Genomic DNA, 11,940 nt, shown 5'->3' on the forward strand with positions numbered 1-11,940 from the left:
TTATCCTTGGATTGTGAGCTAATCAGAGTTTGGTTTAAAATGGGCAGCAATATAAGTGTTTTAAATAAATAAATTGGGATGATTCAAGAGTCAGAATGGAACAGAACAGACTTAAATGGGCACTTCAGAAATAGTTAGAATTAGGGTTACGGATAAATGACCACAATATGTAAGAATTGCAACTCTTATGACATTATGGTTTTGTTAACTGCTCAATGTTCAGAAACTTTTTGGAATGTAGTACCACTATGAAATCCAGATCTGAAATCCAGATCCAGCCCAGCAGTCAAGCAGGCCTAGAAAATCTTGATGTGATAAGACCCAGAATTTACAAAAGAATTCATATTCTGAGCAGAAATCCATTTTGTGGAATAGGATCTCTAATGGTTTCTCAAATACAGACTTTTGCTCAGAATAAGTACCTGAATGACTCTATGCCTATTGGCACCCTCTGGTTTCTGGAATTGGCTAAATGTATTTCCTGTGCAGAAGGGATTCAGGACACTTTATTTTGTGTTATAACTTTCATATATATATTTCAGGCAGAAACTTAATAGAGTTTAATCAAAGAAAAATTTCTCTCAGGGTGCTAGGCTATTACAAATAATTATTCCTCATATTATAAAGTTCTTGTTCCTGGTCAGATTCATTTTTCAGTTCTCATCATTGGTCAAGGCCAAAAAGCCTGGGATATTCTTGATGCTTGTCATAGTTTTCTTTCTGCAAATCCAAGACAAAGGAAATAACATTATGATGCAATCTGCTCCTCATGTAACAATTCCATGTAAGGAGAGCAACAGAAAAGCTCTCGCTCTGCAACAGTTCCTGTTTATCATACATTCAGCCCACAGATCATAGAACACAGTGATAATTCAAAATGTAGGTCTGTAATCAAGGTCAGAATACGCCCTCCTACATTTCACAGATAGGCTTCTGTCTTGCAAACCTGTTCTCATCCCAGAATTCACATCTCAATACATCCCAGCAACAAGTAATAAAGGGAAATTTCCAACCTCTGAAATGCTGTTCTGCCACATATAATAATTTATTCAGAGCTTGTTGCAATAGCCTGTATTCATGAGCTAAACAAAAGGCTGCTGCTACTGTGCTTTATGCTGCCTTCAGAAGGAAGAAGGCTTTCCAATGCACCAGCAATAAAAATTTTCTGTTGACTTGCAGCTATAAAACATGCTTACTGTTCAAGCATAGGCAACAACCTTATCTTTCAAACAAGATATTGCAGTGGGAAAGAAGAAAACATTGTAATAAAGAATTTCATACACCTGTTTTATGGTCTTAGCCTCTTGAAGAGGAACAAAAAGTAAAACAAGACACAGTATATGGAACTTTACTCTGAGAACCAAAAATGTTCCTTTTTGTTTTCTCCTCCTCTCTAGTTACATTCAATCCCACAAAAATAAAGATGTGCAAAAGCCAGCTAGTGCAGCTTTCTACAAGCTGGTGTCTTATGAGTTAACTGGGTTTCAGTGCATTTCTTAGTTTCTAAGTCTCTTATGAAACCTGTGGATTATGAACATTGAAATCCAGTATTTCAAGAGCACATTACATTGTAGAAATTATGAATAAATATTTTTGCTTCTAAATAGCTAGATTCCCATAACACATGTAGCAGTTACTTAATTAACCCAACTTTCTAGATTTACAAGACACCCTGAAGTGTAAAGCAGGAATATAGGATGTGTATACAAGACAAACTTGCATACAAGTTTCTGATAATAGTATGTCATGCAAAGTCAGTGTCTGCATGTAGCTGAAGCTGCTATTAAAGACTTGGCAATTTTAGGTAGGCAAGGTAGACTTTGAGCAGACCTTTGTAAAGCTTCACAGTAAACAAGCTTATAGTATTCATTAAGTCCTAGGAAGAGCCGGGAAATACACATCATCCAAAGTCCAAAAAACTGCATGAGTCGTTACAAACTATAAAAGCTTTTGAGAGCCTGTGTGATGTAGCAGTTAAGATGTTGAATGTGGAGCATGGAGACTGTGATTCTATTCGCCCTTGGGCATGGAAGCCAATGGATGGTCTTGGGCCAATCATTCTCTAAGCAAGTCAGGTTCTGCAACAAAACAGCTGCCAAACAACACTTTCCCTTGCAACATGCATTGATGGCTTTGTTGTGTGAAATAGACAAGTGCAGTGCAAGTGGGACAAAGGTTAAGAAAAATGAATGAATGAATGAATGAATATACACAAACCAACACATATACAAATCTCTTTCCTAGGACCAACAGTTACAGAATACTAATCTATAATTTTGTCCTTCCTTCCCCCCTTTTTTCTAACAAACTTCAAGAGACAGTTTGCAATTTTATATACTTTCAAGAAGCTAATCAAAATAGTGTATGTATAAAAGGCACACGGAGAAAGAAGTCATTTCTAGAAAAAAGGAAAGGCACAACTTTCAGTTTGTAACAGAATTAACAAAGAAAGAAAGAGGTTATGCCTATTGCGCAAAGATCACAAGCTTCAACAGGATAGACCAGGGTACAAAAATAACAACTTGTCTCTCTCTATTGTGTGTTCCAACTTGTTACAATCAGTATGACCAGGATTTATTTTTAAAAGTAATTGCACTGTTAATTTCAGATAAATCTACATAACAACAAACTACAAACATTGGTTTCCCCAGGTCTAGCAATGTTCTCTTCAATTTTATGGCTCTGGCAGTGAGTTCCCTCCCCTCCATTAATATTCAATTAGAAGAATTTTGCTAAAGTTGCATTTTGTTTTGGGTGTTATTTTAGAACACTACTGCCCAAAACTACAACTCTAGCTACATCCAGATTTATAACATCAATGTGTATATTTGGAAATGCATTCTTACATACATTTAATTCAGAACTCCACAAAGTTTACTTCCACTATATTGGTTGAGCTCTGGGGTAATTATTTTACTCTTCTATGCCGTTTTGGTTGCTATCCCATACAATCTGTTTTTCCATTGTCTTTATGTTTCTCATGAAAAGACAGAAAGTTCTTTTCAAATTATCTTCCTGAGAACTCAATCTATCAGGTTGGCTAACCACAGAGAGTTCTCTAACACATTACCACTAGGCATACCATACTGTAGCTGTCAGGTCCCCAAATCCTTATTGTTTTCCTTGCATATATGTTCTTGTGCTCTTGTTTTGGGACCTGCTATTTTGCTGGGGAGGGGGGATATTTGCTTTTGCTTGGGATAACTTTTGCTTTCTACTTTTCCTCTCCCTTCTCTATCCACTTGAGAAAGGAATGTATCTCCCTTATCAGGGAGACGGTTACAGAGAAACGAAACTGGAGAAGACTTTGAGATGAATTATAATGTGAATTATTCTTAGTAAGAAGTAGAATATGAAGGAAGAAAAATGTAAATAAGAAACAATGGGGCAATAAGGACAAATATTCTAAAGAAGAATAAGGGGAGAAATGTAAATAATAGATTACGTAATTCCGTAATCGCTGTTAAAAAAAGGGGAGAGGAGTATAGTGTATATGTGTTTTATGTTTTGTTTTGTTTTGTTGGTTAAAAAAAGAGAGAGAGAAAGGAATGTATCTCTCTTATCAGGGAGATGGTTACAGAGAAATGAAACTGGAGAAGAGATGTGCACCAACTGTGCCAGTTGCTTGCACATCGTGCCACCTGTGGATTGGCTGGATGTCAAATGGACATTATGACTCTGGTAAAATGAGGAGGAATGTTACTGGTTTAACTATATCATTTAAGCGGGATTTTCCCCAGATCCCGCCTTGATTTCCCTACTGTCACTAATCCCTAATAAAAGTTTCCTTTTGAGACAATGCCTGTTTCAAAAGTTCTGCTTTCCTGGGTGGTTAGTTGAGGTGGGTCCTTACATAAGGCGAGATCTGCATAGTATTCAATCCGGAGAAGCTGCTGCCCTACCGGGGGAGTCACAATTAAATTTCACATGGAGTTCCAGGCAGAGAAATGAGCCGAAGATCTCCAATGCTTGAAACCAGATGAAAGCCTCTCCAGGAAGAAGCCAGGCCTTCTGGTGAAGAAGATCAAGCCAAATGTTCATTCAGGGTCGGAAAAAAGGAAGGATGGGAGGGAAAAGCCCCAAAAGTCACCCTTACCCAAGATGGAGGAAAGAAAAGGACAAAGAAAAAAAATCCAGAGCCTGCCCCTCCTGATAAAGATGGAGAAAAGGAAGAATTGAAATCAGGGACGATGGAAGATGTGATGGAGTATGTGAAAAAAGCCCTCGACGAATTTAAGGTGCAGCTGAAAGAAAGCCCCGAATTGGACGAAGAGTCAGAGAAGGAGGAATTGGGGGTCTGAGAGATGGCAGTGTTGGGAGCCCAGGAGGCAGTACCACGGCGAGGCCATCCATCTCAAGTAACCAGAGGCAGACCACCCCAACCAGCCGAGGTGAAACTGATTCTCATCGGAGTAAAGTTTGATGGAGACCTGAAGTGATTGTCATATTTCCTGACATAAGTGTTCACCTACATGCAGATCTATGGGAGAACACTGCCTACCAATGTTGAGAAGATCTGGATTGTTATCCTAGCTTTGAGAGGTGGAGCAGCTGAGTGGATGTTGACCCTGTACAATTGTAACACACCCGAATTGAGGAATTTCAGCTGGTTTATGGCTGCTCTCCACAAATGTTTTGGAGACTGGCTGGCAGAGAAGAAAGCCTAGGAGCGCATAAAAATAATGAAGCTGAATACACTGAAGAATTCAGAGAATTGGCCAGTTGCTTTCACTGGCTGGAAGACATCCTGGTAAGCTGTTTCAAGGATGGGCTCAATGAAGAGCTAAATAATACTTGCATAGCTCACAGAGCTCCAGGATCGCTGTACGACTGGTGCCTGCTAACTGAGGAAGTAGAGATCGATCAACGCAAGCACCTACATCAGTGATGGTGAACCTTTTAGAGACCGAGTGCCCCAAAACTGGCCACGCCCCACATTCCCCTCTCCCCCAGCCTGTCCACACTCTGCCCCCACCCCTCCAACCCACAGGGCCACTCATCAGCTCCACAGACCACTGCAGATTGCCCAGGTGGTCCAGCAGCACCATGGCAGCCACACTCTCTGCCCACGCCCCACAGCATCAACAGCACGTGATGGGGTGCGAGGGTGGAGTCTTGTCCCCAATGCCTGGCTGCCATGTCCTTATCTGTGCTGCTCCGTGTGGGCTGCACTTGGGGGGCGACTCTCCTCTGGGAGGGCTGCTGGTGAGGAGGGAGCCGTGGGGGGAGGCAGGGTTGGGGCAATGGCACATGTGCCCACAGAGAGGGCTCTGAGTGCCACTTCTGGCACGTGTGCCATAGGTTCACCACCACTGACCTACATTGTCTGGTGAGACCAAGCTTCAAACTACAGTTAAAGAAGCGAGGGGAGACTGCACAAGGTTCGCCTGCCCCATCTTGCAGCACTGCCTGCTTCAAATGTGGTAAAAAGGACATAAAAACTACGTAGCCAACTGCCCCACATGCGCAGTGGCTAAACAGCGGCAAGGGAAATCCCCAGGACTGCTTCAACTGGTAGCCACTCCGTCAGCACCTTGGAGAGAGATCTCTATTAATTTTATTGTGGAATTATCTGAAAGTGCTGGAAATTTGGGTTGTAACGGATTTGCTCTCTAAACAAGTTCATTTCATTCCATGCTCCAAGATTCCAACTGCAAAAATTATAGCTAAACATTTTGTGCAAAAGTATATCGTTTTCATGGGGCCCCACAACATATAATTTCAGATAGAGGGGTTCAATTCACCTGTAAGTTGTGGAAAGCTTTTCTATGCTTAATGAGTTGTAGTCAAGGGTTATCATCTTCACATCATCCTCAAACGAATGGGGGAACAGAGAGACTGAACTCAGTTCTAGAACAATACCTGAGATGTTTCATTAATTATCAACAGGACAATTGGTCTGACCTTTTATCATTTGCTGAGGTGGTTTATAATAATGCTGTGCATTCAAGTACAGGTTTCACTCCATTTCAGGTAGCTAATGGTCAAACATTCATGGCCATGCCTGAACTCTCTGCCAAGGAGCCTGAAATTCCCATCTTGCAAGAATGGATTAAACAGTTACAAAATACCTGGGCAGTAGTTAGGAAAGCACTGGATGAAGCCAGAGAAGCCTATAAGACTCAAGCTGATAAATGGAGGGTGGAGCAAAAATCATATAAAGTTGGAGACCGAGTATATCTCTCCAGAAAGTATTTTCAGTCTTTAAAACTTTCTAAAAAATTAGGCCCTAAATTTGTAGAACCTTTCCCTATCACACGCATCATCAATCCTGTGACGATTGAATTGGACTTGCCAAAGAACTTATGGAAAATCCACCCTGTTTTCCACTGCAGTTTGCTCAAACCGGAGGTCACTTCTAACCTTAGGCCTCCTGCGCCTCAGGCACCCACACCTATTATGGTTGAGGGTGAACAGCACTTTGAGATTAAGGACATTTTGGACTCTTGAGTACACCATCGGGTGACACAATACTTAACAGCTTGGAAGAATCTCTCTTCTGCCCAGAATGAGTGAGTGTACAAGAAACCTATTAGAGACCATAAACTTCTAAGATGCTTCCATTCTCAATATCCTGATAAACTTAATTGATATGCCTGTATTGTTTGTTTCCCTTCCTCTTTTTGTCTTTTAGGTGGATTTCCCGTTACTCTAGGGGGGGCATATGTTAGGTCTCCAAATCCTTATTGTTTTCCTTGAATATATACTGTTGTGTTTTGGGACCTGCCATTTTGCTGGGGAGAGGGGGGATATTTGCTTTTGCTTTGGATGCCATATTTTCCGGCGTATAAGACGACTTTCTAAACCCTGAAAATCTTCTCAAAAGTCGGGGGTCATCTTATATGCCCAGTCGTCTTATACGCCGGAATATACCGTACCTCCAGAAAACCTCCACCTCGCTGCGGCAAATCTAGAAGGACGCGAGATGGAGAGCAGATAGGGAGGGAGAGGTTCGACTTCCACGGAAATGGAAAGAAGTAAAATTGCCTCTTTCTTTCCTTGCACGCTTCTTCCCCCTCCCCCGTTTTGGGATAAAAACAGATCAACTCGATGTTACACAAATGTAATGTACTCTTTCCACGCAGGTTCACATATTTTGTTGCATTTCAAGCACACTAATCTCTCTCTCTCCCTCCCCCCTCTCTCCCTCTCCCTCCCTCCCTCTCTCTCTCTCTGTCTGTCTGTCTCCCGCGGCCCACCAGAGTCCTCTTCTTCTCACGCACCTGCGGTAGCTATTTCTTTAGTGGAGAGTTGGCACACCCGCCTCCCTGCCGGTACGCTCTGCAAAAGAAAAAAATGCTCACTCACTTTGCCCATGCAATGCCTCAAAGTTCTTCTCCTCCTCTCGTAGCCCGTCCTCTTTGCCTGAGCAGCCCGACCATAGCAGCGTTACTGCCAGTGTTCATACTTCTGATCTCTGTATACTTGATGCTCTCTTTGGGAAAGCTTTTTTTTTCCGCCAGAAACAGATTTCCTACATTTCATCAGTCCACATAGGTGGAACGGAAGTTTAATGCTGATTTGAGGGAGGGGTGGGGTGGGGGGGATGGAGGGGAATAGAAAGAAGCAGCGAAACGCCAAATGCAGGTTTACTATAGGAAAGAGAGGGGTATTGAATTACAAACTCTAAGCAGAAACTTTGGACCAAGAACCAGCCAGTGTTTATTTATGTTGCTTCCAATGCGCTGAGAGGAGAGCTGGCTTTGAAAAGAATGCTGGATGGGATTGATTGGGAACATTTAACGACACTTACATGCAGTAAAATGTTTCAGCAGGGGGACATCAGGAGCTAAGGCGAACTTTATTCCTTTAAGCTCACTGGGCAGAATCCATACCTTCTTGAGGCCAAGGACAGTGCTCTCACGGATGGAAAACTGGGGGGGGGGGTTCGTCTAATATATTCTGGCATAAACTTGCCTGGGTATACTTTTCTTCTTGCAGAGCTACAAGCAAATAGAATAGAATAGAATAGAATAGAATAGAATAGAATAGAATAGAATAGAATAGAATAGAATAGAATAGAATAGAACCTTGGAGGTCTTCTAGTCCAGCCCCTGCTCAAGCAGGAGAACTTATACCATGTCAGACAAGTGGATGTCCAGTCTCTTCTTAAAAATCTCCAGTGATGGAGTGCCCACGATTTCTGGAGGCAAGTTGTTCCACTGGTTGATTGTCCTCACTGTCAGGAAGTTTCTCCTTAATTCCAGGTTGCTTCTGTCTTTCATCAGTTTCCAACCGTTGTTTTTTGTCCTTCCCTCTGGTGCTCTGGTGAACAACCTGACCCTCTCTTCCTTGTGGCAGTCCCTCAGATACTGGAATACTGCTATCATGTCTCCTCTATTTCTTCTTTTCTTTAGACTAGCCAAACCTAAGTCCCACAGCTGTTCTTCACATATTTTAGTCTCCAGGCCTTTGCTCTTCTCTGATTTTTTTTTTCCAAACTCTCAACATCTTTTTTGTGATATGATGACCAAAATTGGCTGCAATATTCCAGATGTGATCTTACTAGGATTTTATAAAGCGGTGCCTCTGTTTATACAACCCAGGATTGTATCAGCCTTTTTGGTTGCAGTTGCACATTGCTGGCTCATAGTCAAGTGATTGTCCACTAGGACTCCAAGGTCCCTCTCACAGTTATTGTTATTAAGCCAGATCTCGCCCAATCTGTACTTGTACCTTTGGTTTTTTTCTGCCTAAATGTAAGACTTTACTTTTCTCCACATTGAAACTCATTTTGTTGGATAGGGCCCGTTGTTCAAGTTTGTCAAAATCTTTTTGGTTCCTGAATTTGTCTTCTGGGGTGTTGCCTACTCCTGTCAATTTGGTGTCATCTGTAAATTTGATGAATTCCCCTTCAGCTCCCTCATCTAAATTATTGATGAAGATATTGAAGAGTATTGGGCCTAAGACAGAACCTTGTGGTACCCCACTGCTTACTTCTTTCCATGTGGATGTAGTGCCATTGAGGACCACTCATTGAGTACAGTTTGTCAGCCAGCTACAGATCCATCTGGTGGTGATGTTGTCTATTCCACCTTTTTCTAGCTTACCAAGGAGTAGGTTGTGGTCTATTTTGTCAAATGCCTTACTGAAATCTAAGTACCATATTTTCCGGCATATAAGATGACTTTCTAAATCCTGAAAATCTTCTCAAAAGTCGGGGGTCGTCTTATACGCCCAGTCGTCTTATGCGCCAGAATATACGGTAACTTTTGCTTTCTACTTTTCCTCTCCCACCTCTATCCATTTGAGAAAGGAATGTGTCTCCCTTATCAGGGAGACGGTTACAGAGAAACGAAACTGGAGAAGACTTTGAGATGCGCACCAACTGTGCCAGTTGCCTGCACATTGTGCCACCTGTGGATTGGCTGGATGTCAAATGGACATTATGACTCTGGTGAGGAGGAGGAAGATTACTGGTTTAACTATACCATTTAAGCGGGATTTTCCCCAGATCCTGCCTTGACTTCCCTACTATCACTAACCTCTAATAAAAGTTTCCTTTTGAGACAATACCTGTTTCAAGAGTTCTGCTTTCTTGGTTGGTTAGCTGAGGTGGGTCCTTACAATAGCATACAGTGGCAGAACAAATGTCCAGAAAACAGAAAGAGAAGTCAAATAGCATCTTCATTACTTCCCCAGAGCAAATTCAGTGTAAAAACTGGATACCACAATAATTGTCATTGCTGTTGGAAATGTCAGAAGAACCTTAAACTGAAAATCAGTTTGTAGAAATGAATATTGGAAATGTCTAATTAATCCCTGATATCTTAGCAATATTGTTTAAATGGGCAGTATAGGAAAAGTGACTTTTATATAATGTTTTTATATTGAATAATTAAGGAAAACTCAGTTTCTGTCTAGGTGAATATATCATAGCCACTGGAAATTAGTTCTGAAAGCAGTTATCTATTCAGAGAATGCTCATCAAATCATTCTTGAATGGAATCATCACAACTGCATTAATATGGAAGTAATATAAGAATGCAATGTGTCAGCTGTGTGTCAGGTTTTGTGTATGAAGTTGTATAAAATTATGAAATTGTGCAATGATGACTGTCCATTTTTTACTGTATCTCCTCAAGATGGTGCCCTCTTAGGGTGTTGGAGTGAATCTCCCATCAGCCCACATCAGAACTGACAGTGCTGGCTGAGGGAGATTGGATTTTGTGTCCAAGAAGAATATCAACTTTGAGTAACATAGAACCTTGTCCCCCAAAAGCACCTCAAAAATATAAGACAGCCCTTCTTTAGCACCAATATAAGTCCTCAACTTATGACAATTTGTTTACCAACCATTTGAAGTTTCACAGCTCTGAGAAAACTGACTTATAACCTGTTCTCACACTTATAACCATTACAGTATCCCTCTCAATGACATCATTGTGATTTGGATGCTTGGCAACCAGTATGTATTTATATGATGGTTGCAGCATCCTGAAGTCATAATGAAGGCCATTTGCAACCTTCCTAGCTGGCTTTAGATGAGCAAAGTCAATGGTGGAAGCTGGATTTACTTAATGGGCATTAGCAAAAAAAGGTTGTAAAACTGGGTACAACTCGCTTAACAACAGTATCTCCACCTCCACTCCACCTCCTGCCCTGCCCCCGCTCCACCCCCATTCCCCACCCCACCTGCCCGCAGGGCCACTCACCGCATCCAGGGCCCGCCACAGATCGCCTAGGCAGCCCAGCAGTCACACCCTCTGCCCATGCCCTGCAGCATCAACTGTGCACAATGGGGTTTGAGGGCAGAGTCTTGTCTACACTGCCTGGCTGCCATGTCCTTGGCTGTGCTGCTCCGCGTGGGCCACGCTCAGGGGCAACTCTCCTTCAGGGGGGCTGCTGGAGAGGAGGGGGTCGCGGGGGGAGGCGAGGCTGGAGCAACAGCACATGTGCCCACAGAAAGGGCTCCGAGTGCTGCCTCTGGCACCCGTGCCATATTTTCACCACCACTGCTCTAGCATCTCTGGCAAAATTGCTCTGTAAGAGGTGTGCCCTAGTGACTCATTACAAAGTAGAGAAGTTTTAAGGCAGCCTTGATAGTGTTTGGCAAGTGATGATTTGTCTTCATAACTCCATGCTTATAAGACCATTTTTCTTCAACCTAATTGCCTCCAAATTTGTTGGACTCCAACTGCAATTTCCAGCCAGATTGAGAAAACTGTTCAAGAATGTGAATAATATCCAGAAACCTATTGACTCCAAGAATTCTTCCTTTCCTTGCTTTGTTTGAAGAATATAATCAGGGGGATTGGCTAGAGGAGTATATTCAGCTTTGCCTTATATCTTGGCACTTCCATGGGCAAGCTGTTTCTTCAGTTGTGTATTTATTATTCCAAATTCCTAATGGGTCATAGTCTATGACATAACTTTGCCTCAGGAAGAAACACACCGTTTTGGAGTAGTAGTATAACTGCAGGTATAAAAATAAAAAAAAAATGACTGAATTACACAATTACAGAATTGGAAGGGACCTTGGAGGTCTTCTAGTCCAGCCCACTACTGAAGCAGGAGACCCTTTACTATTCTGGACAAATGATTGTCCAACATCTTCTTAAAAGCTCCAGTAATGGAGTATCTACAACTCCTGGAGGCAAGCCATTTCCACTGATTAATTTTTCTTACTGTCAGGAAATTTCTCCTAGCTTCCATCCATTTACTTGTTGCCCTGCCCTCTGGTGCTTTGGAGAACAGGTTGGGCCCCCTCTTCTCTGGGACAGCCCCTCAGATATTGGAAGACTGCTATCATGTCACCCATAGTCTTTCTTTTCCTTAAACTAGACATACCCTGACAATTTTTTGTTTGTCATGTTAAAAGCATTGTTATTAAATCCTAGTATCTTGGCCATCACACTGCTCACTCATGAAAAAGGGTGTGTGTGCCTTTCAGGGTTACTTCCTTCCATCCATCCATTACACACCAACAAGAATGGAATT

The 11,940-nt window shown here is 42.1% G+C and overlaps 1 long non-coding RNA gene across 1 annotated transcript; it reads right to left on the reverse strand.

Annotated features, from left to right (window-relative positions):
- Positions 1–528: 528 nt before the first annotated feature.
- Positions 529–10,512, reverse strand: LOC120301910. The gene is made up of 3 exons (XR_005555064.1): positions 9,517–10,512; positions 7,224–7,281; positions 529–720 (listed from the first exon to the last, which is right to left on the reverse strand). It is a non-coding gene; the product is annotated as an uncharacterized LOC120301910 (long non-coding RNA).
- Positions 10,513–11,940: the final 1,428 nt, after the last annotated feature.

Source organism: Crotalus tigris, unplaced genomic scaffold (assembly GCF_016545835.1).
Source record: "Crotalus tigris isolate CLP2741 ecotype Arizona unplaced genomic scaffold, ASM1654583v1 scf7180000024407.359931, whole genome shotgun sequence".
NCBI lineage: Eukaryota > Metazoa > Chordata > Lepidosauria > Squamata > Viperidae > Crotalus > Crotalus tigris.